Genomic DNA, 27,199 nt, shown 5'->3' on the forward strand with positions numbered 1-27,199 from the left:
AAAAAAAAAAAAAAAACTAATTGGATAAGGCCCAACTTAGTGCAGGAAGAGGCGGTTGGAGCGTACCGTGAGTGATTTCCTGCACTCGCGGCGCTCCAGCTGCTCTCTCCTTCCTCTCCCGCTGCCCTCTCCTTGTTGGCGGTTCGCGGTCGGAAAATACCGCGAATGACCAGGACCGCGAACCGCCGACTGTGAACGACCGGGGGAACACTGTATACTGTAATTCCATTTCAGCTGGTCCAATTTCAAGGAGTGTCCTCACTCAACATCTTCTGTAGATATATAAAAATGGCCTAAATAAAGGTGCCCCTAACTCTGGACCTAGTTGAGACTATGTCCCTAAATTTTGGTTATCTTCATTAGAGGTCCCAACATATCTCCAAAAAATATGTCATCAATTTCTGAGATGGTCGAGTGGGGAGCTCTGGACCACTTCCGATGGAATGATGCATAGGAAAGGCTAGTAAAGCAGCAAGCAGGTGTCTGGAATAACTTGGTAGGTGTTGTAGTAAACCATAGAGAGGGGGCCCCAGGCCCATAACCCTCTCTACCCACTACATTTATGGTGGAAAGTGTGAGCCCACCAAATTCCCATAAGGACTATTGAGGTGGGTACAGTAGGTTTTGGGTGGCTCACAATACAATACATATAAGGGGGTTATGATAAAATGTGTATCTGACACCCTTTATATAAAGTTCACAGCAGTGACCTCTAAGGTTCCCCACTGCTCTGCTGGTATGTCTGTATGGTCAGTATAATGGTAGCTCTTCCTACTCGTACATCCAAATGGCTTGGTTTTTTAAAGTCTTAATAGACTTTACTTTTAAAATAGACAAAAAGTTTTCCTTGGTTGTAAAATACAGATGTTCCCTGATCTTACAAGGGAGACGCAGAAGTGCCGCCGTGAATTTCTTCTTTTGAAACCTGGGGTTACATCTTTGGGGGCTACCTTTTATTTGAGACATCCATGTAAATGTATAGTGTGTTACCGCTCTGTTAAGTATGTGTTCTTTGAACCATTTTAATTAACATCTTTGGTGGCAATGTCTCATCTGGATGGAGAAATATCTTGAACCCTACATGATAAATATGAGATCTCATTCTCAGTGCTATAGCTTCTAGCATCTTACTATAATATATCTATTTTTCTTTGGTTTCTGTTATTTTTTTTTCCAGTTTCTAAAACTTGGATCTAGGAAGAGGACTTGAGCATAAATAGTTAAACAATGTTTTCTTTATTGGATGTATAATTAATTTTACGCTACTACTATTATTGCTTTCTGTACAATTGGTATGCTTGAACTTTAAATTGAAAATCAATAAAGATTTAATTCAAATGGCTTGGGTTTGGATGTTTTGAACTTGGATGTTTTTGCGTTCAAAAATAGCCAAAAAAGTTAGGTGTCCTAAGATTGGATATCCTGATGGTCAAGACATCTAAATAGGCGATTAAAAAAAATATATATATGGACATCTAGCCGTATCCAAAGTTTGGACACACTTCTCAGGACATCCAAATCGGACTTAGACATACTATCAAAAATTCCCCTCCACATATGTAGCTTGAACTCTGCTAATTTAGTTATTGATATCCAAGAGAAGTTAACTGCTGCTTATAATTTTGATTCCTAGCTTAATGTTTCCCTTACTTATCATCTTAAATGCTTACAAAGCATGTCAGTGCTTGATGAATAGGTTGGCACAAACTTGGGAGCAAGAACTGCATTGTGAAATTCTGGGGGAACAGCTCAAATCTTGCTTGGCAGGAATTATGTTGTTTACTGATAATAATACGCTTTGGGAAATGCAAAATAAATTGTGAAGCATCTTTATATATTCCCTAGAAAGGCATTTCAGGCTACTTTGCAACAGTTGGATCTCTGTCCTAAATGTCCCCAAAGGGGCCACTTTGGCTCATATGTCCTGGTTTTACTGAGCAATATTATAATTCTGGCACCAAACACAAGGGCGAATCAAAAATTAAAGGTGATTGTGAAATTACACAATAACCAGAACAGAGCTAGCGAAATGCAACAAATGTACTTATACATTGCCTGTTGGATAGTTCATCCGCGCCCAGTGCAGCACTCGGTCTTTAGTCGTGTGGAAGCCGTGAGGTCAGAAATATGGACGCTCCAGTATAATGTTGCACCATCGAAGATCAATGTGCAGAAGAGCGCTTTCTTTGGGCAGAGGGAGTGAAACCTGTGGAAATTCACCTTTGGATGTTGACTCAGTATGAACATAGCACCATGAATCAATGAAAGGTTTATGAGTGGGTAAAAAGATTTAAAGCTGGAAGAACAGATGTGACCGATGAAGGTCACGCTGGTCGCCATCAACATTGCGCACAGAAGAGCACGATGACAGGGCGGATGCCTTGATTAGTGAAGACCAATGGATAATGGTGTCTCAATTGGCTACAAATTTGGTTTCAGCTATGGATCTGCATATGCCATAATGCATGCTGACTTGGGATAGTCTGCGCACAACGGGTTCCCAAACAGCTTACTGATCTGCACAAGCAACAGTGTATGGAGGTTGTGATTCAGTTCCTGAGACGGTATGAAGAAGATCTGAGTGTTCTGGAGAGAACTGTCACTAGCGACGAGACATGAGTGCATCACTGTGACCCGGAGAGCAAAAGACAAAGCATGATGAAGTCAAGGAAACGGTGCTCACCTGGCTTCGGGAGTGGTTGAAAAACTTCTTCACTGCAGGAATGCAGAAGCTAGTTGAACAATACAACAAATGCATTGTCTTATATGGGGACCATGTGGAAAAGTAATATGTTCAATTTCTCGACTTCTATTAAAGCCGTTAAATATATTTTGCCTTTACTTTTTGATTTACCCTTGTAGTTGCAGCGGTGGCCAGACTGTGGTCTCAAAGTAGACATATAGTTTACAGTTTACTTTATAAAATAAACTCTTAATTCGGCATTGTAGGCAACTAAATTTAGGTCCCCCCCTTTACAGAATTGCCCTCAAAATGCAAAAGTTACTGCATGGTAACAGTGTAAGCTAATTTACACATTAACTACTAAGCACACTTTAGCAAAAAGGACCCTGTGTTAACTCTCATTCTGAAGCACAGTTATGGTTTGCAGCATAGTTTTATTGCTTTCAAGGAGAATTCCAGAATGTTCCGAGATGAGAGATTTTTTAAAAAAGAAGTTAGCACTGTGCCAGGTCATACTGGTCGTTATGTGAGTCTCTATGATCCCTTTAGGAAACGGAGGGTGCATCACTTCCTGTTGTTGTTGTGAGTTATAATAAAGCAAACTGTTGAGACTATTTATGTGGCCTGAGAGAGTCTGCATACGTTACATGGTGTCTGAAGTAAATTAGCCACGAAAAGTCACACATTGATTCCACTTTCACTTCCTCTACCACTGAGTATAGCAGAGGGATTGAGCTATGATTTTTTTTTTAGTGTTTGAATAGCCAGTGGCACAATTATGAAATTGCTTCTGACCTGGAAGACAGCCAATGAAAACTGTGCAACCATTCTCCTGGCATGCATTGGTGTGGAAGCATATGTGTTGTATCCTGTCCTTTTGAGAGTGAGGCAGCCAAAACTGATGTGGAAAAAAAAAAATCCTGGACGCTTTTAAAAATAACTGTATTGGAGAAACAAATATAACTTATAAAAGATTTGTCCTAAATAACAGCCCACAGGGAAGCAATGAATCTTTTGACGCAGAAGTTAAGGATCTAATAAAGTCACGCAAACACAAAGATTTAGAGAACTCAATCATAAGTAATAGAATTGTTATTGGCATCAGGGATGATGCTATGTGGCAGACAAGGTTACCTCTATTCACATGAAAGACAAGACCAGTGAGGAAAGAGTGCAGCAGCTGTTCCAGATGGCAACAAAAGAGTTCACCCTGATTCCTCCACAAAAGGAAACACAACCAAACAAGAGATTTGTGGAGAGTCAATGTACTTACCAGCGCAGTGGATTTATCGCTTGTTTTCATTACTTAATCCACAAGCCTGCTTAAAGGACCTATAAGGACTCCTGAGGAAGACAATAATGTCAAAACACAGACCGTGTTGGGTCCAATTGTTTCCAGAGGTTCAGGCCCTAGACATTTTTATGTGGATTATGTATTTATTTGTTCTAATAAAGCCTTCATCTTGGACATCGACTCTCCACAAGTCTCTTTTTTCTACTGTAATGGCAACCATGAAGCAAAGAGGGAAGCATACTCTGTGTATGGAAAACTCAGTAAATTCTGCATTAAAAAGCATCACTTTGCCAGTGCATACAGAAGTCAGCTTAATGTACACTCTCTGACTGATGAAGATAACAGAAAAAGCCTTTTAGCTTTAAGAAGAGGTACATACAAAACTCTGAGAAAGTTAAATGTAATCTCTTCCCTATGTTGTGGCTATTCTTACTACCGTATTTTTCGCTCCATAAGACGCACCTGACCATAAGACGCAACCTAGGTTTAGGGGAGGAAAAACTAAGAAAAAATATTCTGAACCAAATTGTGCCTCTGAACCCAGCCCCCTAGAAAACTAGACAAATATACTGTAACGGACAGATTTTGATCACTAAATTGAAATCCTACCTTTGTTGTCTGGTGATTTCTAGTTGCACTAGATAGTTCTTTCTTTCCTTCCTCAGGCCCAACAATTGTCTCTCTATTCCCTCTCTCCCTCCTTCCTTCCTATGTCCTGTCACACCCCCGGTACCAGGTTGTCAGAATGGCTACTGGGTGGTGTGCAAAATAACAGTCCCGAGCATGCTTTCATAAAGTAGAAGGGTCCTGCTGGCTATAATAACAGTGATATGAATAGTCAAAAAAAAAAAAAACCCCAAGTGTTCTTAATGAAAGCAAACTTTTAATTAGGCAGTACCACTGGATTAGCAGTGCTGCCAGAGTAGTTACTGCTTCTCAAGACAGTCTTGCATACAAAACAAAATGAGAGGTCTTGCAAAAGGCAGACCTTAACCTTTCTTCCAGGTAAGTGTAAATACACTGCTTTCTTGAATAGTTCCACAGTCTTTGCTTCACAGTCCAAAACAAAATATGGTATTGCTGAGAACTAATCTTTTACAGTCCTTATGTTAATCTTACAAAGGAGTTCTTTATTCCAGTCCAGCACACTAGACTCTCCTGGCTTACAACAGGCTTCCCACATCAGCTCTATAAGCAGGTGGGGGAGGGGTGTAGCTGAGTCCACACTATCAAAATTTGCCAAAGTTGGCCCCACAATCCCGACCCAAAAGATCTTCAAGGGACTCACCCCACACTACCCTCAATTAATCTCAGAGTCCCATGTAAGCAGGAGCAAAAGAGAAAACACAAGTTCCCAGAAAAGCCTTCAAAAATAAAGGCGCTGAAATTCATCTGTGAGCCCTGCACTGCTCACACTTGTCAGCAACAACTTGAAAAAAACCCCACTTAACTTTCATCCATGTATTCCTCAGCAGGTTCAATGAAAGTGTCCATATCTTTTATGGTTTGCAGGCTGGATGGCTGGCTTGCCTCAGGGAAAACTTCTACTTTCTCCATCTCAACTTCATTATCCTGCTGGTATTTAGGAGAGTTGGCTCTGGAGACCTCTTCCTCCCCTAGCTCAGAAGCTACTGACTTAAACTTCCTGGGCTCTGCAACTTTAGACCTGAACAGGACACGCCCTGACCTAGGTGGGGGAAGGGCAAACTGCTGCTTCTGTTGGGCTTTCTCCTGAGCCTTAATTAACTTCAGCAGCTGAGCACTTCCAGCATTAGGCTGACTTCTGGGCCGTTCCTTCCTACAGGCAATCTCAGGCTCCTTTAGGCTGTTCCTATAATGTTCCCCCTCCCCCTTGAGCTCCTGCACTCGGGCAGACTTCCTAGGCTCAGAATCAGAGAATTTGGGGGCAGCAGGGACTGTTTCATGGAACAGCTGGTCACGGAACCAACACGGGGAGATGCCACTCTTGACCTAATCTTCAACAGACTAGGGGGGCCCGCTAAGGAGGTGGCAGTACTAGCCCCACTAGGAAACAGCGATCACAACACGATCCAGTACAGGCTAGAAATTGGATCATCAAAGGTGAAAAGAATCACAATGACAGCACTAAACTTCAAAAAAGGGAATTATGATGCCATGAGGAAAATGGTGGGAAAGAAACTCAACGATACCGCAAGGAAGATGGAGTCCGTAGAAAAAGCCTGGACCCTACTCAAGGGTGCACGAAGCACAGAACCTGTGCATCCCCAAGTTCAGGAAAGGGTGCAAAAAAAATAGAACAAAAAAACTCAGTGTGGATAACAAATGCAGTGAAAAAGGCGATAAGTGATAAGAAGGCATCATTCAAAAAATGGAAAAAAGACCAGACAGAGGACAACCAAAAGGAGCATAAAAAACACCAAAAGGAGTGTCACCGAGTGGTTAGGAAAGCAAAAAGAGAATATGAAGAGAGACTGGCAGGGGAAGCAACAAACTTCAAATCATTCTTCAGGTACGTCAAGGGGAAGCAACCACCTAGGGAGGAAGTGGGACCCTTGGATGATGGAGACAGAAAGGGAGTGGTAAAAGAGGAAAAGGAGATAGCGGACAGGTTAAATGAGTTCTTCACGTCAGTTTTCACAAGGGAGGACACAACCAACATTCCGGAACCCGAGGAGATCGTAAAAGGAGATCAGGATGAAAATCTGGTCCAACTAGAGGTGAGCAAGGTGGATGTCCTAAGGCAGATAGACAGGCTAAAGAGCGACAAATCGCCAGGTCTGGACGGCATTCACCCAAGGGTACTCAAGGAACTAAGGAACGAAATAGCTGAGCTACTTCGACAGATATGCAACCTATCCTTAAAAACTGGATGTCTGGAAAATAGCAAATGTCACGCCCATCTTCAAGAAAGGCTCAAGGGGAGACCCAGGAAACTACAGGCTGGTGAGCTTGACCTCTGTCCGGGGAAAGATGATGGAAGCGCTGGTTAAAGGCAGCATCTGGGAACACATCGAAAACAATGGGCAGCTAAAGTCGAGCCAGCATGGCTTTTGCAAGGGCAGGTCATGCCTCATGAACTTATTATACTTCTTTGAGGGGGTAAACAGCCAGGTGGATAAAGGGGAATCCATAGACATCATTTACCTTGACTTCCAAAAAGCCTTCGACAAGGTACCACACGAAAGACTTCCAAGGAAGCTATGGAACCACGGGGTGCAAGGGGTGATCCACCAATGGATCAAAAACTGGCTGGTGGACAGGAAACAGAGGGTTGGAGTAAAGGGCCATTACTCAGATTGGCAATGAGTCATGAGCGGAGTTCCACAGGGGTCGGTGCTGGGACCGCTTCTGTTCAATATATTTATTAACGACCTGGAGGCGGGAACAAAATGTGAAGTTATTAAATTTGCGGATGACACTAAACTATACAGCAGGGTCAAAACCATGGAGGACTGCGAAGACCTCCAAAAAGATCTGACAACGCTGTAAGAGTGGGCCAAAAAGTGGCAAATAAGCTTCAACATAGGGAAATGCAAGGTCATGCATGTTGGGAAAAAGAACCCGATGTTCACTTACAAGATAGGGGGATCACCGCTAGGGGTGAGCAACCTTGAAAGAGATCTGGGAGTGATGGTAGACACAACATTGAAGGCATCGGCGCAGTGCGCCACAGCCTCAAGGAAAGCAAACAGAATGTTGGGTATCATTAAGAAAGGTATCACGACCAGGACGAAGGAAGTCATCCTGCCACTGTATTGTGCAATGGTGCGCCCACACCTGGAGTACTGTGTCCAGTACTGGTCGCCGTACCTCAAGAAGGACATGGCGATACTTGAGAGAGTCCAGAGAAGAGCAACTAAGCTAATAAAGGGTATGGGGGACCTCTCATATTCTGACAGACTGAAAAAGCTGGGGCTTTTCTCGCTGGAAAAGCGAAGACTCAGAGGAGACATGATAGAAACCTTCAAGATCATGAAGGGCATAGAAAAAGTGGACAGGGACAGATTTTTCAAACTATGGGGAACCACAAGTACAAGGAGGCACTCAGAGAAATTGAGAGGGGAAAGGTTTAGAACAAATGCCAGGAAATTCTTTTTCACCCAGAGGGTGGTGGATACATGGAACGCGCTACCGGAGGATGTGATAAGCAGAAGCACGCTACAGGGCTTCAAAGAAGGTCTGGACAGGTACCTGGAGGACAAAGGGATTGAGGGGTACAGATAAGAGTAGAGGTAAGGTTATAGGGATAGGATTAGAGGTAATTTATAAAATTAGGATTAGAGGTAATTTATAAAATTAGTCAGAGACCACTGTTCAGGCAGTGGGCCTGATGGGCCGCCGCGAGAGCGGACTGCTGGGCAAGATGGACCTCTGGTCTGCCTCAGCGGAGGCAACTTCTTATGTTCTTATGTTCTTAGCAGAACTACAACACTGATCTGCTCTTTTCAGCTGTATACTAGGATTTTGTGGCTTTTTGTCCGGAACAAGCCTAGCTCTAGGGCTGGGGTTGTTACAGTCCAGAGTTCATGCCCTCTCCCCCTCACTGCCTTCCAGCCTTTGTCCTTCCTGCCTCCTGCACCGAAGCCAGCCTGCATGCCTTTCTCCCTCCCTCCTGCACCGAAGCCTGCCTACCTTCCTCCCTGCCATGCCGATTCCTCCTCCCTGATCTGCCACTCGCACACTGCTGCCACAACTCCATGAAGGGAAGGGCCGGCGGCATGCAATCAGGCCCACAAGCCTTCCCCCAACGTCAATTCTGCCGTCGGAGATAAGGTCCAGGCCAGCGATTGGCTGGCCCAGATCTTCTCTCCGACGTCAGATTTGATGTTGGGGGAAGACTTGTGGGCCGATTGCATGCCAGCGGCCCTTCTCTTCCTTTCCTGTGGTGGCGAACGGGTAAGAGGGCGGCAACAACACCAGCAGCGGGGGACAGGCGGGAGGGGGGGAGGGGTGTATTCGCTCTATAAGACTCACCCCCTTTTCAACCCCTTTTTTGGGGGTGAAAAAAGTGCATGTTATGGAGCAAAAAATACGGACTAACTGGCTGCTCTTTTCTCTTACAGACTGCATACTGATACTACTTCTTTAATCCCAGGAGGATGTTATCTCCATTGAGTTATTTAACCCACATGTGCAGCATCTTTCCTCCCCTCTCACCTATCCTCTTATGCAGTATTTTTCTATCCCTCCCTCCCTCCCCTTGTGCTGCAGAACCCTTGTAACTTCTATCCCTCCCTTCCTCCCATCCCTCCATGCAGCATCTTTCTATCCCTCCCATCCTCCCCACTGCTGCCACAGCAACCCCCCCCCCTCGCTGACCATTTCATATTTCCCTCCCATCCAAACACTAATTGCGAGACTGAAATACCTGGTAACAAACTGCAGCATTGGCACCACAGGCTGCATCATGGCATTCTCACGCCCGGGCATGACATCATCAGTGATGCGGCAGAGGAATGCCCGGGCGTGAGATGGTCATGATGCAGCCTGTGGTGCCAATGCTGCAGTTTGTTACCAGTTATTTCGGTCTCGTGGTCGGGGTTTGGATGGGAGGGAGAAATGGAAGGGTCAGCAGGGAGCGGGGAAGCACTACTACCGGCGATTAGGTCTTATTTTCGGGGAAACACGGTAGTAGATTACTTCTAATCTAATCTAATCTAATCTAAACCTTAAGTTTATATACCGCATCATCTCCATGAGTATGGAGCTCGACACGGTTTACAAGAACTTAAAATAGTAGATGGAGAAGAAGAAAAAGGATTACGTGAACTTATGTGAAGAAGGGAGGAGAAAAGGGGGGGAGGATAGAGTTACAATTTGATGAAAAGCCAGGATTTTAGTTGTTTGCGGAATAATTGAAGGGAGTCCAGGTTCCGCAACAGGATGGTGAGGTCGTTCCAAAGACCTATGATTTTGGAGAGAAGGGATTTTCCCAGTTTGCCTGCATAGTGGATGCCGCGTAGAGAGGGGAAGGCTAGTTTATACCTTTGGGCAGTTCTGGAGGAGTCGGGACTGGAGGAGTTGAAGGATAGCGGGATAAGAGGAGGGAGGATGCCGTGAATGATCTTAAAAGCCTGGAAAGGGAGAAGTACAAAATTATCATGTATTACCTAAAAAAAAGCATTTTGTGCATCATGGTATTCCAGAAGAGGTTTTTCGTGACAACTCTACATTTTACTCGAGAGTTTTCAGAATTTGCATGACTCTATGTGAGTTTACATGTGACATTCAATTTTGCAGTTTCTTGCATTGTAAATGCCTTGTATGAAAGTGTTTAGGCCTTTCCTATATTTTGTGGAGTTCATTTCTTTTCGTTTATTTGTAAACTGCTGAGAACTGTTGTAAGCTTTGGCAGTGTATTGAGCTCTAATAAACAAACATCCTTCTACCTTATACTAATATAGAAGCAATAAAGTCATTTTATTTGAATGCCATTCCTGCATGGTTTTTTCCTGTCTACTCCATTGTTGCTTGTGTACCTAAGAGAGGAGGAGAACAGCTAGACATATTTGACTTAGTCATGAGTCTCCATTTGCGATGAAAAATCTAGATCGTTCTACAGGTTGCCTTCAGTTACCATACAAGCTGGACACTCTGCAAGAGAATACTCCAACCAAGAGCCTAAGACATCCAGAAGTGTAACACTCCCTAGAACCTAGTGTCATGCCCAGAGCAGTGAGCTGAAGGTAAATAGTGCCACTCAATAGATAGAAGGGATTCGGAAGACAGAAACCTCAAACAAAAGCAGGCAGAACACCAGCAGGCAGGTAAACTCAGCAGGACTCTTGACTGTGGAGCTTTAATTTATCCAAACTCAGGTGTAACAAAAGTACAAAAGCAATACTGTAATCCACAGTATTAACAGAATTTAACTGGACTGAGCTAAAAAACCAAACTGAAAACCCTACATGTGCAGGGTACCTGAAAGACAATCTGCGACTTGAATGACAAAGGAGCCGGGTAACCGGGCTAAGTTCCTCCAAACTATACCAGCTTGGCCAGGGCAGGATTAATTCATCGAGGACCCCTAGGCACACAAGTTCACTGGGCCCCCTGCCCCGCCCCACCCCACCATGCGCCCAGGCAGAAACAGGAAGCTGCGTCAGAGGGAAGCTTTGGCCAAGCAGCACCGCTTGCAAAATTACAATTCCCGTTGCCTTTCTTACCTGCGTTGCTTGCTTGTCTTACTTTCCGTTGATGGGGGGGGGGCCCATGTTGCCGATCGGGGGGACCTGTGTTGCTGATTGAGGGGGGGGTCTGCATTGCCGATCAATGCTGGAGGGGCCCATCGCCGTTTGGAAAAAACAATGTTGATGCCCTCCTTCACCGGGCCCCCTGACCATTTCTGGCCCTAGGCATGTGCCTACTCGACCTATTGGTTAATCCTGCCCTGAGCTTGGCAGGTTCCAGAACCCAAGGGAATCTCAGTCCACTAAATCCAAAAAGCTCAAAATAGTTCCCAGGGCTAATGGCCAGTTCAAAATCCCTTATAAGTTCCAGCTTGGATAGCACCATAAAAGCCATTCAGAGCTTTTGCCAGTGCAGTAAAACTTTCTCCAAAACAAACAAAATGAAGTCTGCTCTCTAAGCAGCTTCAGGTTGGCTGAGGAGTTTACAACCAGGATCGCTGTGAACCAAATGCACCCTGCACTAACTACCTTTGAATCTTTTGTCTCAGCCCAAATGTTAGGTCAGAGATTCATCCCTCAAACAGGGTATAGCCAGCCATAGGAACTTTCGGTCCATTCCAAAAGCACAGGACATCCCAAACCCCCTTTAAAAAAAAAAAAAAAAAAAATCTAAACCCAGGGCAAGTTCAATAGGCTACCTTTAAAATAGGTCCCTTTCCTCAGCAGCAAATGTAGCAGGCTCCATAGCAGGTTGTACGTAAGGCTCCCAACCCCCTTCTCTTCTCCTCTGCCTCTGAAAGTGCTATTAAGCTGTCTCTCTCACTTCCAGGGAAATCTAAAAGCAAATGGAAGCTCTGGGGTAGAGTGAGTAGAGATTCTTCTCCTAAAGCAACTGGATGAGCTTTCCCTCCCCAGCAATCTTGCTGTTTCACCCCAGTTTATTACATTACATTAGGGATTTCTATTCCGTCATTACCTTGCAGTTCAAGGCAGATTACAAATGCATTGTCCAGAGATTAGAAGTATTTAGGGAGTAGTTTGTACATTTCTTTGAGTTGCTAAGGATTACATCTGAGTTGTCATGATATTGGAGGTACATATGGAGTAGTTGCAGATGATGCTTGGTACATTTCTGGTTGTGTTAGTTCGGTTTTATGTGTTTTTTGAATAGAAGGATTTTTATTTCTTTTTTGAAGGTTTTATAATCTGTGGTCGTGGTCAATAGGTTGTAGAGTTATGGGTCAAGTGTTGCAGCTTGACTGGCTAGGAGGTTGTCGTACAGTTTTTTTCTTTTGATGTTTTTGGTTGGAGGATGTGTGAATGGTGTGTGGGTTCTCCTATGTCTGGTTGAGGTGGATTGAACTAGTCGATTGTTCCAATAGTCTGGGCTGTCTCCGTTTATTGCTTTAAATAGTAGGCAGGAAAATTTGAAGTGTACTCGCGCTTGTATTGGGAGCCAATGTGAGTCGTGGTATGCCTCTGTGATGTGGTTAAATTTCTTCTTAGGGCTGTGTTTTGTATTGTTTGTAGTTGTTTTATCATGGTTGCTGTGCATGGGAGATATAGTATGTTGCAGTAGTCTATTAGACCTAGCATTAGGGATTGTACCAAGAGTTGAAATTGTTTACTGTCGAAGAATTTTCTGACTTGCCTCAGGTTTCTCATGACTGCGAATGATTTTTTTTATTGTCTTGTTGATTTGTGGCTGCTTTGTACAGCCTCTGTCTATTAGCACTCCCAGGAGTTTTAAAGTGGGTTGGAAGTAGTATGTTGTAGAGTTTATGACAAGGTTTGTAATGGTTGGGGTTTTGTTATTTTCGAGTAGGATGAAGTTTGTTTTGTCCAGATTTAGTTTTATTCTGTGGTCTTTCATCCATGTTGCTATGGCGTATGGATCTTACTGTGACAGGGTTCAGGGAAAACAGGCTTTGTGAGCTGTATTCGGGCTACCAGACGTCCCGATTTCCCCAGACATGTCCGGGGTCCAGAAGGCTTTTCAAATCCCCGGCACTTTGGGTTTTGAAAAGCTTCCTCGACATCGCGTGAAGCAGGAGGGCATTCAAACATGCGCGGATGCTGCGTGTGATGTCATCACATTGAATCCGCACATGCGCAGATGCCCTCTTTCCCAATGAGAGCAGGCAGCAGGGGGTGGGACTGGGGTGTAACAGGGCGGGGATGGGTCCGGATTTTACTAAAGTAAAATCTGGTAACCGGTCTAAACTGTATCTTAGGGAGGGACCTCCAAGCTCTGCGAGGCTGTCTCCTACACTGAAAACAGGGATTAAACAGGAAGGGCACCAGAGTCCTGATGTCCCTGTCAGAATCCCTGTCAGCCATGAAACTGCTGCAGATCACCAAACCCACCAGGACATGTTTTGTGCTGAGTCATAAGAAAACTGGCCTAATATAGAGAGAGTTAAAGAGAGGATGATGGGTCTTGCTTAGCGTGACCATTTATTTTTTCATCAAAAGGGGACATCTATTGTCAGTCCCGTCCCAACCCCGACCTAGCCCCACCCCCAATCCCATCCTAGCCCCGCCCCCCAATCCCATCCCCAATTTCTTCCATTCATTTTTCATGTTCACATAATATCTTATTAATTCATAATAGTAACCATAAAATTTTTAAAAAACTACAAAGCACATTATACGCAGAGAAAATGTTATCATTTATATCTGGGGGGTTTCAAAGATGTCAAGGCAGATGACTTTTAAATATGCAATGTCACCTCAGAAACTATAGAAAAATAGACAAATATAGTGCAAAATATAGACACCAGATATAAATTCTCAAAACTGACACGTTTTGATCCCTAAATTGAAAATAAAATCATTTTTCCTACCTTTGCTGTCTGGTGATTTCATGAGTGTCTAGTTGCGTTTCCTTCTGACTGTGCATCTTTTCTTTCATTTTTTTTTTTTTCACGCAGGCCCAACAATGTCCCATTCTATTCCCTCTCTCCTTCCTTCCTATGTCCTTAGTGCCCCCAGTGCCTCCTTCCTATGTCCTTAGTGTCCCATCCTATGTAATTGGTGCCCTCAGTGCCCCTTCCTATGTCCTTAGTGCCCTCAGTGCCTCCTTCCTATGACCTTAGTTCCCCCAGTGCCTCCTTCCTATGTCCCCCTCACTGCCTTCCAGACTTTGTCCCACCCCCACCCCCGAAGCCTGCCTGCCTGCCTACCTCCCTCCCTCCTATCCCCCTGTGCAGTAGAACCCTTGAGCAGCATCTTTCCATATCTACCCCCCCATTCCCCCGTACTGTAGAACCCGGCATTTTTCTATCCCTCCCTCCCTCCCATCCCCCTATGCAGTAGAACCCTTGAGCAGCATCTTCCCATCTCTTCCCCCGCCACTACCGCCGCAGTGCAGCCAACCCCACTGACCCTCCCACCGTGAGATGACCGACAAACCTCCAGGCTCCAGCAGCGTCGGCAGACGCAGCACTCTAAACACGCTACTTTACGGCCTTCTACTGCCCGTGATTCCCTCTGCCGTGTCTCTGATGATGTCATCAGGGATGCAGCAGAGGAAATCAGGGCAGTAGAAGGCCATAAAGCAGCATATTTAGAGTGATGCGGATGCTGCTGGAGGCGGGAGGTTTGTGGTCGTCTCGCGGTGGGAAGGTCGGATGGGAGGGTCAACGGGGGTTCAGGTGCGCCGGGGGGGGATGCGCTGGGGGGAGGCGACGACGAACACAAGGCTGCTGCTTAAAGCACCACACTGGCAGGCCAAGGGAGGCTTTTTTTTTTTTTTGCGTGGCAGAGAGGGACAGGAAGCAATCGCCTGACCCATTGTCCCTGCACACAGCTTCGGGACGCTTTCCCTGAAAACGGGACCTTTGTCATGCTAGCTGTAGTATAAGTATATGTTGCTATGAGGGAAATGGTGGGGAGGAAGCTCAGAAATATCTTTAGGATGGAGACTGTGGAAAGCGCCTGGACCCTATTTAGGGACACCGTGCAGGAAGCACAAAAAATGTACGTCCCCAGTTTCAGGAAAGGCTGCAAGAACAAGCGGTCAAGGGACCCGATTTGGATCTCAGCAGAAGTAAAGAGGGCAATAAACGACAAAAAAGTATCCTTCCGGAGATGGAAAAAGGATCCAACGGAGGAAAATCACCAGGCGCACAGGAAATACCAAAAAGAATGCCACCGAGAGGTTAGAAAAGCAAAAGGGAAATACGAAGAGGGGCTGGCCAGGGAGGCAAAAAACTTCAAGGCATTCTTCAGTTACGTAAAGGGGAAACGACCAGCGAGGGAGGAGGTGGGGCCGTTGGACGATGGGGATAGGAAGGGAGTGAATAAGGAGGATAAAGAGGTAGCTGAGAGGCTGAACACGTTCTTCTCGTCGGTTTTCACGAGAGAAGACACATCTAATATACCGGACTCAGAGGATCTCATGAGTGGGGAACAGGCTAAAAAATTGGAGCACATAGAGGTAAGTAAGGAGGATGTCCTCAAACAGATAGACAGGTTAAAATGCGGCAAATCACCGGGTCCGGACGGGATCCACCCAAGGGTTCTGAAGGAGCTAAGACAAGGAATAGCGGGCACAATCCAGCATGTTTGTAACCTATCCTTGAAAACTGGAGAGGTACCAGAGGACTGGAAATTGGCAAATGTCACAACTATCTTCAAGAAGGGATCGAGGGGTGATCCCGGGAACTACAGGCCGGTGAGCCTGACTTCAATTATAGGGAAGATGGTGGAAGCTATGATAAAGGACGGCATTTGCGAGCACATCGAGAGGAATGGCCTACTGAGAACAAGCCAGCACGGATTCTGTAAGGGAAGGTCGTGCTTAACGAACCTTCTATACTTCTTTGAGGGAATAAGCAGTCGGGTGGACAATGGGGAACCCATCGACATCATTTACCTCGATTTTCAAAAGGCTTTCGACAAGGTGCCACATGAAAGGCTGCTTAGGAAGCTGTGGAACCACGGGGTGGGAGGGGATGTGCACAGATGGATCGAGCACTGGTTGTCGGGTAGACTGCAGAGGGTCAGAGTAAAGGGCCAATATTCTGACTGGCGGGGAGTCACGAGCGGTGTGCCACAGGGATCGGTTCTGGGGCCGTTACTCTTCAACATATTTATCAATGACCTAGAAAAGGAGGCAAAGTGCGAGGTTATAAAATTTGTAGACGATACCAAACTGTGCGGAAGAGTTAGCTCCAGGGAGGAGTGTGAGGACCTGCAAAGGGACCTGGACAAGCTGGAAGACTGGGCAAACAAATGGCAAATGCGCTTTAACATGGAAAAATGCAAGGTCATGCATATAGGGAAAAAGAACCCGTTGTTCAACTACAAATTGGGGGGGGGGGGCATTGTTGTGAGACAGCAGACTTGAGAGAGACTTGGGTGTGCTGGTGGATGCATCACTGAAGCCATCTGCATAGTGCGCAGCAGCCTCGAAAAAAGCCAACAGGATGCTGGGCATCATAAAGAGGGGCATAACAACCAGGACGCGGGAAGTCATCATGCCATTGTATCGAGCGATGGTGCGTCCACATCTGGAATACTGCGTTCAGTATTGGTCGCCACACCTCAAGAAGGACATGGCGATACTTGAGAGAGTCCAAAGGAGAGCAACGAAACTGGTAAAAGGGCTGGAACACTGCCCATACGCCGAGAGGTTGGATAGGCTGGGGCTCTTCTCTCTGGAAAAGAGGAGGCTCAGGGGTGATATGATAGAGACCTTCAAAATCATGAGGGGCATAGAGAGGGTGGATAGGGACAGATTCTTCAGGCTGAAGGGGACAACAGGTACGAGAGGGCATTCGGAGAAACTGAAGGGAGATAGGTTCAAAACGAATGCAAGAAAGTTTTTCTTCACCCAAAGGGTCGTGGACACTTGGAATGCGCTACCGGAGGAAGTGATCAGGCAGAGTACGGTACAAGGATTCAAACAGAGACTGGACGGATTCCTGAAGGATAAAGGGATCATGGGATATTGAGAAAGCTAACCAGAAAATAAGTATAGAAACCCAGGTCGTGCATGTGCAAGACCGGAGGGCTAGGAAGGGAAACCAAGGCGGCATGGGGGCCCCTTCTGGTGATTTAGACAGGTCGTGACCTGTTTGGCCGCCGCGGGAGCGGACTGCTGGGCAGGATGGACCTGTGGTCTGACCCGGCGGAGGCACTGCTTATGTTCTTAAGTCTGTATGATCCCTCTACTACTACTACTACCACTAATCATTTCTATAGTGCTACTAGACATGCGCAGCACTGTACATCAAAACACAGAAGAAACAGTCCCTGCTCCAAAGAGCTTACAATTTAGTTGACAAACTGGACAAGAATGTGCACCGATACACAGTGCTCAGGTAGGGGAACTACTAAGACTATAAACCTTGCTATACTGTTCATCAAGCTCCCTGTTTTCAACAGTGGCCAAGATCCCAAAAGAGTAAAACCAATTTTATAGATAGAGGGTTAAATACAGGTTTCTGGACCTGATGGGCCCCCGAGTGAGCGGACTGCTGGGCATGATGGACCTCTGGTCTGACCCAGCAGAGGCACTGCTTATGTTCTTATGATGCTTGTCCTAGAAATAAGCAGTGGATTTTCCGAAGTCCACTTAATAATGGCTTATGGACTTTTCTTTTAAGAAATTAACCAAACCTTTTTTAAACCCTGCTTTTGCAGGGCTATAACAGTTTTTTTTAACCACATTCTCTGGCATTGAATTACAGAGTTTAATTGCAGGTTGAGTAGAGAAAGTATTTTCTTCAATTTGTTCTAAATTTACCGCCAAGTAGCTTCATTGTGTGCCCCCTAGTTCTTGTATTTTTGGAAAGAGTAAAGAAGCCATTCAATTTCTACCTGTTGGAAGCAGTGGTGTAGTAAAGGGGGAGGGGCAGACCACCCTGGGCACTGATTTGGTAGAGGCGCCGACACCTCTCGGCCCCCCCCCAACACCACGGCCTCCCTTCCTCGCCCCTCTGTACCTCTCTAAATCTTCGCCACTGCAAGCAACTACTCTGGCCTGCTGCTCGCACTGGCCTGGCTCCCTCTGAAATCACTTCTGGGCTGTGGGGCCAGGAAGTGGCATCAGAGGGTAAGCCAATGCCAGCGCAAGCAGCAGGCCAGAGTCATTGCTCAAGCTGGCAAAGATTTAGAGGTACGGAGTGAGAAGGGAAGGTGCTAGTGTGGCATGGGGGCACAGAAGGAGCGGGAGGGGGGGTGCGCAGAGGAGGGCACAAGGATGCGCCACCGCCCTGGGCTCCTCCTACCCTCGCTACGCCACTGATTGGAAGAATATTCCCTCCAAGGCATTAGAAAAATTTACTGCTCAAATTATATTTGGGTGGCAAACTCAAACTCTTCTACCTACTGCAAATGTATTGCTGAAGACTCCATCAGTACAGACAATTCATCATCGCCTAGAAGAGGGATAGGCAATTCCGGTCCTTGAGCGCCGGAGCCAGGTCAGGTTTTCAGAATATCCACAATAAATATGCATGAGATAGATTTGCATCTCAAGGAGGAAGTGCATGCAATTCCATCTCGTACATATTCATTGTGGATATCCTGAAAACCTGACCTGGCTCCAGCTCTCGAGGACCGGAATTGCATACCCCTGGCCTAGAGCAGGGGTCAGCAACCTTTTTAAAACAAAGGGTCATTTTATCTCCCTTCATCTGCCACTTATCCATGCTGAAGAGCCCTAGAGCCTCAAAGGGAAGTCATCCCATCCCCTTTATCAAATTTTTCACCCTTCTTTGTACCTTTTCTAATTCTGGTATATCTTTTTTGAGATGTGGTGAATAAAACTGCATACATTATTCGAGGTGCATTCGCACCATGGCACCCTACAAAGGCATTATAGCTTTCTATTCCTTTCCTAATCATTCCTAACATTCTATATGCTTTCTTAGCCACCGCTACACACTGAGCAGAAAGTTTCATTGTGCCATTAGCGATATCATCTAGATCCTTTTCCTGGGCAGTGATTCCAAATGTGGAACGTTGCATCACATAGCTGTAGTATGGGTTCCTCTTTCCAACATGCATCACTTTGCATTTGCCATATGTCATCTGCCATATGGATGCCCAGTCTCCCAGTGAAATAGGCACTTCTAATCAAAGTGGAAGGTATGCCTGGATAGATACATCACTTTCTGTTGTCACTGTGCGTTATAATGTTTATCTGTCCTGACAGTGTTTGAATATGTTATAAGCACTCACTATTTGGGGCAAAAGATATGGGTTCCAATTAGATTCAGAAAGGTAATAAAGGAGAAAATATTGTCATGGGAAAAAAACGCTTATCTGCTTTTTAAATTCTATAGACTTCCCTCCTTCACAGGAATAGGGATGTGTTTATGCATTCCATTCCAGACCTTTACAGATCAGAGTAGCTGTCAGTTCTGCCTAATCCTCTTGGACACTGAGACATCCAGTTTATCTGTTACCAGCTGGCCTGGCTAATGAAATCTTGAGAAAAGAAACAGAATGTTAGATATTGCAGCTCGACTCTGAACAAAACTCAAAATCGATTAGAAGGACCTATTTCACAGTTTTTTCTTTTGCCTGCTCTGATTCTGCGCATACAACTATGAAAAGGGTGCATGCAAATATTATGATATAAATTATGGAATTGATTTTCATACTGTCTGCATAGCTGCAAATTTTGTGCATACTTTTCCCCACGGACTTTGCAATAATCTTCAAAGCAAAAGTCTACCAACAAAACGTTTACTTTGAAAATTGCTTAAGAAAGTAGCACCTGCATGTAGACGTGCTTTCTTCAGTGTAGCTGCTCCCCTGGATGCTTTTCAATTCTGGATGACTCCAGTTGTAAAGGGGGACCACTCTCTTTACCTTTTGGGTCCTGAGGAGTGAGGGGAAGACTTGCCCTGTGTCTGTTGGATACTCTGCACAGATTTGTTTATTTAATTCATTTGGTTTCTATTGCGTCCTCCCCAAAGAGCTCAGAACGGGTCACAGGTTAACATACACAATATACAGTTAACAGGTTACAATTTGCCATAGTTACATTACAAGTTTTTTTTTATGTGCAAGTTTTCAGTATCTTGCTCATTACTGATTTAATTTAACTTGTCCTTTATCCTAGATATTTCTGGGCCAGAAATCCAGAACTCTGCCTGGTACTGTGCTTAGGTTCCAGCTACTGAAGTCTCCGTCAAAGCTCACTCCAGCCCATTTAATCCATCCCAGTTGTCGAAGCCTTCTCCAGCCCCTCAACCAAATGGCTATATGCCATCATTTTCTGATTAGAGATCCTCTGTGTTCATCTCATGCTTTTTTGAACTCTGTTACCATTTTCCTCTCCACCACTTCCCTCGGGAGAGCATTCCAGGCATCAACTATCCTCTCCGTAAAGAAGAATTTCCTAACATTACTCTTGAGTCTACCACTGTTCAACCTCAAATTATGTCCTCTGGTTTTACCATATTCCTTTCTCTGGAAAAGATTTTGTTCTATGTTAATACCTTTCAAGTATTTGAATGTCTGAATCATATCTCCCCTGGCCCTCTAGGGCAGTGGTTTCAAACTTATGGCCCGCCAGGTACTATTTTGAGGCCCTCAATATGTTTATCATAACCACAAAAGTAAAATAAAACAGTTTCTTGATCATATGTCTCGTTTACTTAGATTTCAGCAAAAGCCTTTGACACGGTTCCTCATAGGAGGCTCTTGAACAAACTTGAAGGGCTGAAGTTAGGACCCAAAGTGGTGAACTGGATTAGAAACTGGTTGTCAGACAGATGCCAGAGGGTGGTGGTTAATGGAAGTTGCTCGGAGGAAGGAAAGGTGAGTAGTGGAGTCCCTCAGGGTTCAGTGCTGGGGCCGATCCTGTTTAATATGTTTGTGAGTGACATTGCTGAAGGGATAGAAGGTAAGATTTGCCTTTTAGTGGATTATACCAAGATTTGTAACAGAATAGACACTGTGGAGGGAGTGGAAAACATGAAAAAGGATCTGCAAAAGTTTGAAGAATGGTCTAATATCTGGCAACTAAAATTCAATGCAGAGTAATGCATTTGGGGATTAATAATTGGAAGGAATCACATATGCTGGGAGGTGAGAGGCTGATATGCACGGAGGGGGAGAGGGACCTTGGGGTGATAGTGTCTGAAGATCTAAAGGCAAAAAATATAGTGCAACAAGGTGGTGGCTGATGCCAGAAGAATGCTGGGCTATATAAAGAGAGGTGTAACCAGTAGAAGAAAGAAGGTGTTGATGCTCCTGTATAGGTCGTTGGTAAAGCCCCACATGGAGTAATGTGTTCAGTTTTGGAGACCGTATCTGGCAAAGGACATAAAAAGACTTGAAGAGGTTCAGAAGAGGGTGACGAAAATGATAGGATGTTTGCACCAAAAGACATATGAGGAGAGACTGGAAGCCCTGAATATGTATACCGTAGAGGAAAGGAGGGACAGGGGAGATATGATTCAGATGTTTAAGTACTTGAAAGGTATTAACGTAGATCAAAATATTTTCAATAGAAAGAAAAATGGTAAAACCAGAGGGCATAATTTGAGGTTGAGGGGTGGTAGACTCAAGAGCAATGTAAGAAAATTGTTCTTTACGGAGAGGGTGGTGGAAGCCTGGAATGCGCTCCTGAGAGAGGTGGTGGAGAGGAAAATAGTGATGGATTCAAAAAAGCATGGGATGAACACAGAAGATCTAGAATCAGAAAATAATAGTAAATATTGAAGAACTAAGGCCAGTACTGGGGAGACTTGCATGATCTGTATCTGTATATGGCTGTTTGGTTGAGGATGGGCTGGGGAGGGCTCCAATGGCTGGAAGGGTGTAGATGGGCTGGAGTGAGCTTTGATGGAGACTTCAGTAGTTGGAACCTAAGCACAGTATCGGGCAGAGCTTTGGATCCTTGCCCAGAAATAGCTAAGAAGAAAAAAAAAATTAAATTGAATCAGGTTGGGCAGACTAGATGGATCATTCAGGTCTTTATCTGCCGCCATCTACTATGTTACTATGTTAATATATTAGTATACAATGCTGCCATATCTAAAGTAGCCAAAAAGACACCTGATGGTACATCGTCACATGATTGTAGAAAATCATGTTTATAGTATCTTTCATGTAAGAAAAGCTCTTATAGAAGCTTCAGGTTTTAAATAAAAATCTATAAAATCTGACAGTGGTTCATGGATGGAATCTTTGACTGAAATGATGAGATACATAAATCCCTTATGGATCCTCCTGGCTGTCTCATCATTTCAGGCAAAGGTTCCATCCATGAACCACTGTTAGATTTTATAGATTTTTATGACATTTTGTTACAAATTCATCCAATAATTCCTGCTATTTATTTTATAACGAAAATAGCAGAAATGACGAGACTCCAAAGCCTTCAATAACACATCAGAAATCAAATCCATCAAATCAGAAGTAGGATCGTGTGTTAACTCCATTTAATAGATGAAATCACTTAATTGACGGTTGGCTTCCCACACACAGGCATCTGTGTCCAGAAAGACAATGCCACTTCCTTTCTCAGCTGGACATATAAAAATTGAGGAATCTGCAATAGTGTTTGAAAAGCCAACATCTCAGCCCTTATGTAGCATTTGGTATTAACTGGATGAGATTCCATGGTTGTAATAGCTGCTTCTACCAATTGCTGGAAAACATAAATGTGAGGGTCAACTGGCCAAGGTGGACTCCAACTTGATTTATTCTTAAGGACACTTTCACTTATTGAAGACTGATCACAAAAATGTAACTTTTCATATAAACTTAAATAAGCTAAAGTGAGTATCAAAGGAATCGTGGATAAGACACAGTGTAGTGCAGTGACATTTAGAGCAGGGGATTCACTGAATGTGCTAAACCAGGGGTGTCCAACCTCAGCTTTCGCTAGGTCCGATTTTTAGGATTTCCACAATTAAAATGCATGAGATCTATCTGCATACAATGGAGGCGGGATCCGGAAGGTTCGCCCCCCACATTTCGCCCCCAGCAATTCGCCCCTCACATTTCGCCCCCCGGATATTTCGCCCCCGCACATTTCGCCCCCCGGATGTTTCGCCCCCACACATTTCGCCCCCGCACATTTCGCCCCCGCACATTTCGCCCCTGAGCGTTCCTCCGTTCTCTCTCTCTCCGTACCCCACCCCCAATCTCACTTACCCGAAGCAGTAGTGGCAGCCTGTGAGCAGAGGCAGTGCCGTAAACAGGCTGCTTTCGGCCAGCCCTGGCAGGGCCTTTCCTCTGCCGTGTTAGTCCTGACAACACCCACTCCCGCAGCTAAAAACGGATCGGCTGGCAAAAAATCTGACTCCTCCCGGGATGACGACTGCAAAGAGACGAAAAGCACTGATCCCGATAGCACTGGAGGCCCCGGACCCACCCCCAATCCAGTGCCCAGCTGTGGCGGCCCAAGCCCTGTGGGCATACAGGGGGCCAACGGAGGCTCAGTCGAGCAGGTCAAGGTAGCTCCGGGACCAGGCGGCTTGACGGCAGCGGCTGGAGGCCCCGGACCCACCCCCAATCCAGTGCCCAGCTGTGGCGGCCCAAGCCCTGTGGGCATACAGGGGGCCAACGGAGGCTCAGTCGAGCAGGTCAAGGTAGCTCCGGGACCAGGCGGCTTGACGGCAGCGGCTGGAGGCCCCGGACCCACCCCCAATCCAGTGCCCAGCTGTGGCGGCCCAAGCCCTGTGGGCATACAGGGGGCCAACGGAGGCTCAGTCGAGCAGGTCAAGGTAGCTCCGGGACCAGGCGGCTTGACGGCAGCGGCTGTGGCAGCAGTAGGAGCTGGCGGCGGTGGCAGCCAGGGTTGGGCCGGGGGCCCCGGGGCCAGCATCACATCCATCCCGGACTCGCTGGGAGGCCCCTTTGCCAGCGTGCTGTCCTCGCTGCAGAGACCCGGCATCCCCAAGACGGCACTCGTCAAGAGCAGCATGTTTTGAGGGCCGGCAGCAGGGCTTCGGTGTTGGACTATGAGGGCGCGGGGCGCCGATCAGGAGCTGTCCACGGTGCCGGCCGCTGCCTCGGAGCTTGGGCGCCCACCACAGACTGTCTCGGCTCCTTCCACCTCTCTCTCCTCCTCCCCCCCCTCCACCATGGGGCTTTTTTTTAATGCATTTGTTCTTTCATGACAAATATTAGTTGAATGCAGGGGCGAAATGTGCGGGGGCGAAATGTGCGGGGGCGAAATGTGTGGGGGCAAAACATCCGGGGGGCGAAATGTGTGGGGGCGAAATGTGTCTGGGGGCGAAATGTGGGGGGCGAAATGTGAGGGGCGAATTGCTGGGGGCGAAATGTGGGGGGCGAAACTTCCGTGAACCAATGGAGGCAGTGCATGCAAATAGACCTCATGCATATTGTCACAGGGAAGCCCTTGTGAACTCTGAGTTTCACTCAGAAGTGCCAAATGCTAGCTGTTCTCCTCCCATTGCTAAGCCTAGACAGTTGCCAAAGAATAAACTAGAAAATGACACTTCCTATTTATATTTTTCCAAAGAAACACAAGAGGGAAAGGCCAAAGAACCAAGTTTGTGTCAGAAAAGGAAGTAAAGCCAGAACAGTGTCCCAAAGTTAAATACAAATCTCAGGCAGAAAACCCAGAAAAAGTCAGGTAGACACACCTCCTTGCACTGCACCAATTAGAAGCAACTCCTTCAAATCTTGCAGTTATAACCAATTACTTCATACAAACTGGTTGGTTAACTCTGACACCAAAATACCACTGTTCAGTTTTAGGCCTCTTCAGATTGCCGTGAGTATAGCATAACACTTAACGGCTGCAATCCTCATTAGTACCCAACTACACAGTGTTTCAAACTTTTAATTCATTTTGCTTTTTATCTTTTTTTTAAACTTTTATAAAACTTTAAAGTGCAAAGTGTGAACTTAACTTAATCATACTGCTCCAGCATTGACTCGTCCCCCCTCTTTTTCTCTGACTCGTTTCAATTACTTTTTCAAGGCCGGGAAAGACACTACAATATAAAGTTGAATAAAAGAATATAAACACAGTTTAAATTGGTGTCTCCTATACTAACAATAAGAGGCCCAATTCCACTTACGTCTACTGAAGGAACTTTTAGTGTCAATGCTGTTCATAATCCAACATCATCATGGCTCAAACATGGCCGCGGCATTTCTCAGTAATATTACTAACCTCCCAGTGACATCATCATCAATCTGACCAATCCTTGCTCTTTTCTCCATTAAAGGAATCTCCCAGATAGTCATAGCAACTGTCAATCTGCCAGCGCCATCCAGTCTTCAGTGTCATTGAGCCCATTAGGTTTCATGGAATTTAAACGGAACATCCATATGAGTTCTTTAATATTCAAAGTTCCGTTTAAATTCTATGAAACCTAATGGGCTCAATGACAGGATGCATGCCAAACCAATGGCACAGCTGCCTTAAACATTCATGAAAGTGCCCTTTAGATTTGAAACAGAACCAGTTAACAAAAGATCACAAACACTGTGGCTTTGGGCCGCTTTGGTGGTACAGCAGCCTGCCTGAAACATTCATGAAAATACTTTTAACATTTGAAACAGAACCAATTTAGATTGAGAGGATATTAAACCTTCTATTTTTATTCCCAATAGTGCCCTTTCGGCATTCAATTTAAGTGGAGTTTGAAATAATCTGCTCTCATAACCAAATACTTGTTCCCAAAACCTCTGTACCTTTTGACATTCCCACCACATATGAAAAAAATGTACCTCTTCTGTCACATCCTTTCCAGCAGGTAGCATCTGCTTAATACATTTGCTAATTAAAACTGGAGTAGTATACCAATGTGTTAAGAGTTTGATAGCATTTTCCACTAAAGTGGCAGCTCTAGCTGTCTGAAAAAGATGTGATACAATTACCCCCCATTCATCTATAGACCATTCCTTCCCCAGATCTTTTTCCCATGCTTTCATGTATGAGGTTTTGATTGCTTTATCTATAGCCTTTTGTTACTGGTTCCCCTAATCCTTTTTCAAATTCAGATTTCTTTAGAACTCCTTTGCTCTTCCCCTTGTATATCGATATATAATTTTTTATCTGTAAGTAAGGGAAAAGATCTCTCCCTTCTAATTAATAAGGCCCCTGTATGTCTGTAAAAGCTTTTATCTCTCCTTCTTCAATTAATTGACCAAAGCATCTTAGCCCTTTTACCTCCCACTTCTTAAAAATTCCACCTCTCTACCTGGCATAAAATCTCGTGCAAATAATATAGGGGAAAAAAATACTTTTTTCTCTAACTAGAAGTTTTTTCCTAACACTTTTCCACATGGCCAAAGAGCATTTACTAAAAGGATTTTTTATATTTATTAGGTCTTTTTCTTCTACCCAAGATAGGTATTTCAGATCCTTAATTCCTTCTCTCCCATCTATCATTGCTTGTTCTATCCTCACCCAAAGCTTAGATGGGGATGAGTGCCATTCAGCTATTGCTCTCATCTGTGCAGCTTTGTAGTAATTCTCCATAGAAGGCAAACCTAATCCTCCTTCCACCTTAGACTTGGACATTGCCTGTCTTCCTACCCTTGGATGCTTTCCTCCCCATATGAATCTTAATATCATATTATTCCATTTTAGGAAATACTGTTTTGGGATTTCTATCAGTAATACTTGAAATAGATAAAGAAACCTATAAAAAAACCTAGGAAGAACCATCATCCTTACAACCTAACCATGAAATAAACAACTTATTCCACCTTTCTAAGTCTTTCTGAATATCCAATGCTAATGATAAATAATTTTGCTGAAACAGAAGTGTCCAATCAGCTCCTAAAGTTATCCCCAAATAACGAATAGAGCCCTTTACCCATCTCAGGGGTACTAATCTCTGTAATTCTATAATCCTCTCCTTCAATGTTGAAATATTCATCACTTCTGTTTTGTTTAGATTAGCTTTAAACCCCGATAATTGGCCATATTTATCCATAATATCCTTAAGGGTAAAGTCTTCTCAGATGCCTCAACAATAGCCAATATATCATCTGCAAACAGAGAAAGCTTTTGTTCTTCACCTGCCACTCTCAGGCCTTTTACCTGTTGAGATTGTCTAATTTTCTGAGCTAGAGGCTCAATAACTAATGCAAAAATCAAGGGGGACAATGGACATCACTGCCTTGTCCCTCTTTGAAGTTCAAATGTAT

This window comes from Geotrypetes seraphini, chromosome 2 (assembly GCF_902459505.1).
Source record: "Geotrypetes seraphini chromosome 2, aGeoSer1.1, whole genome shotgun sequence".
Classification (NCBI taxonomy): Eukaryota; Metazoa; Chordata; class Amphibia; order Gymnophiona; family Dermophiidae; genus Geotrypetes; species Geotrypetes seraphini.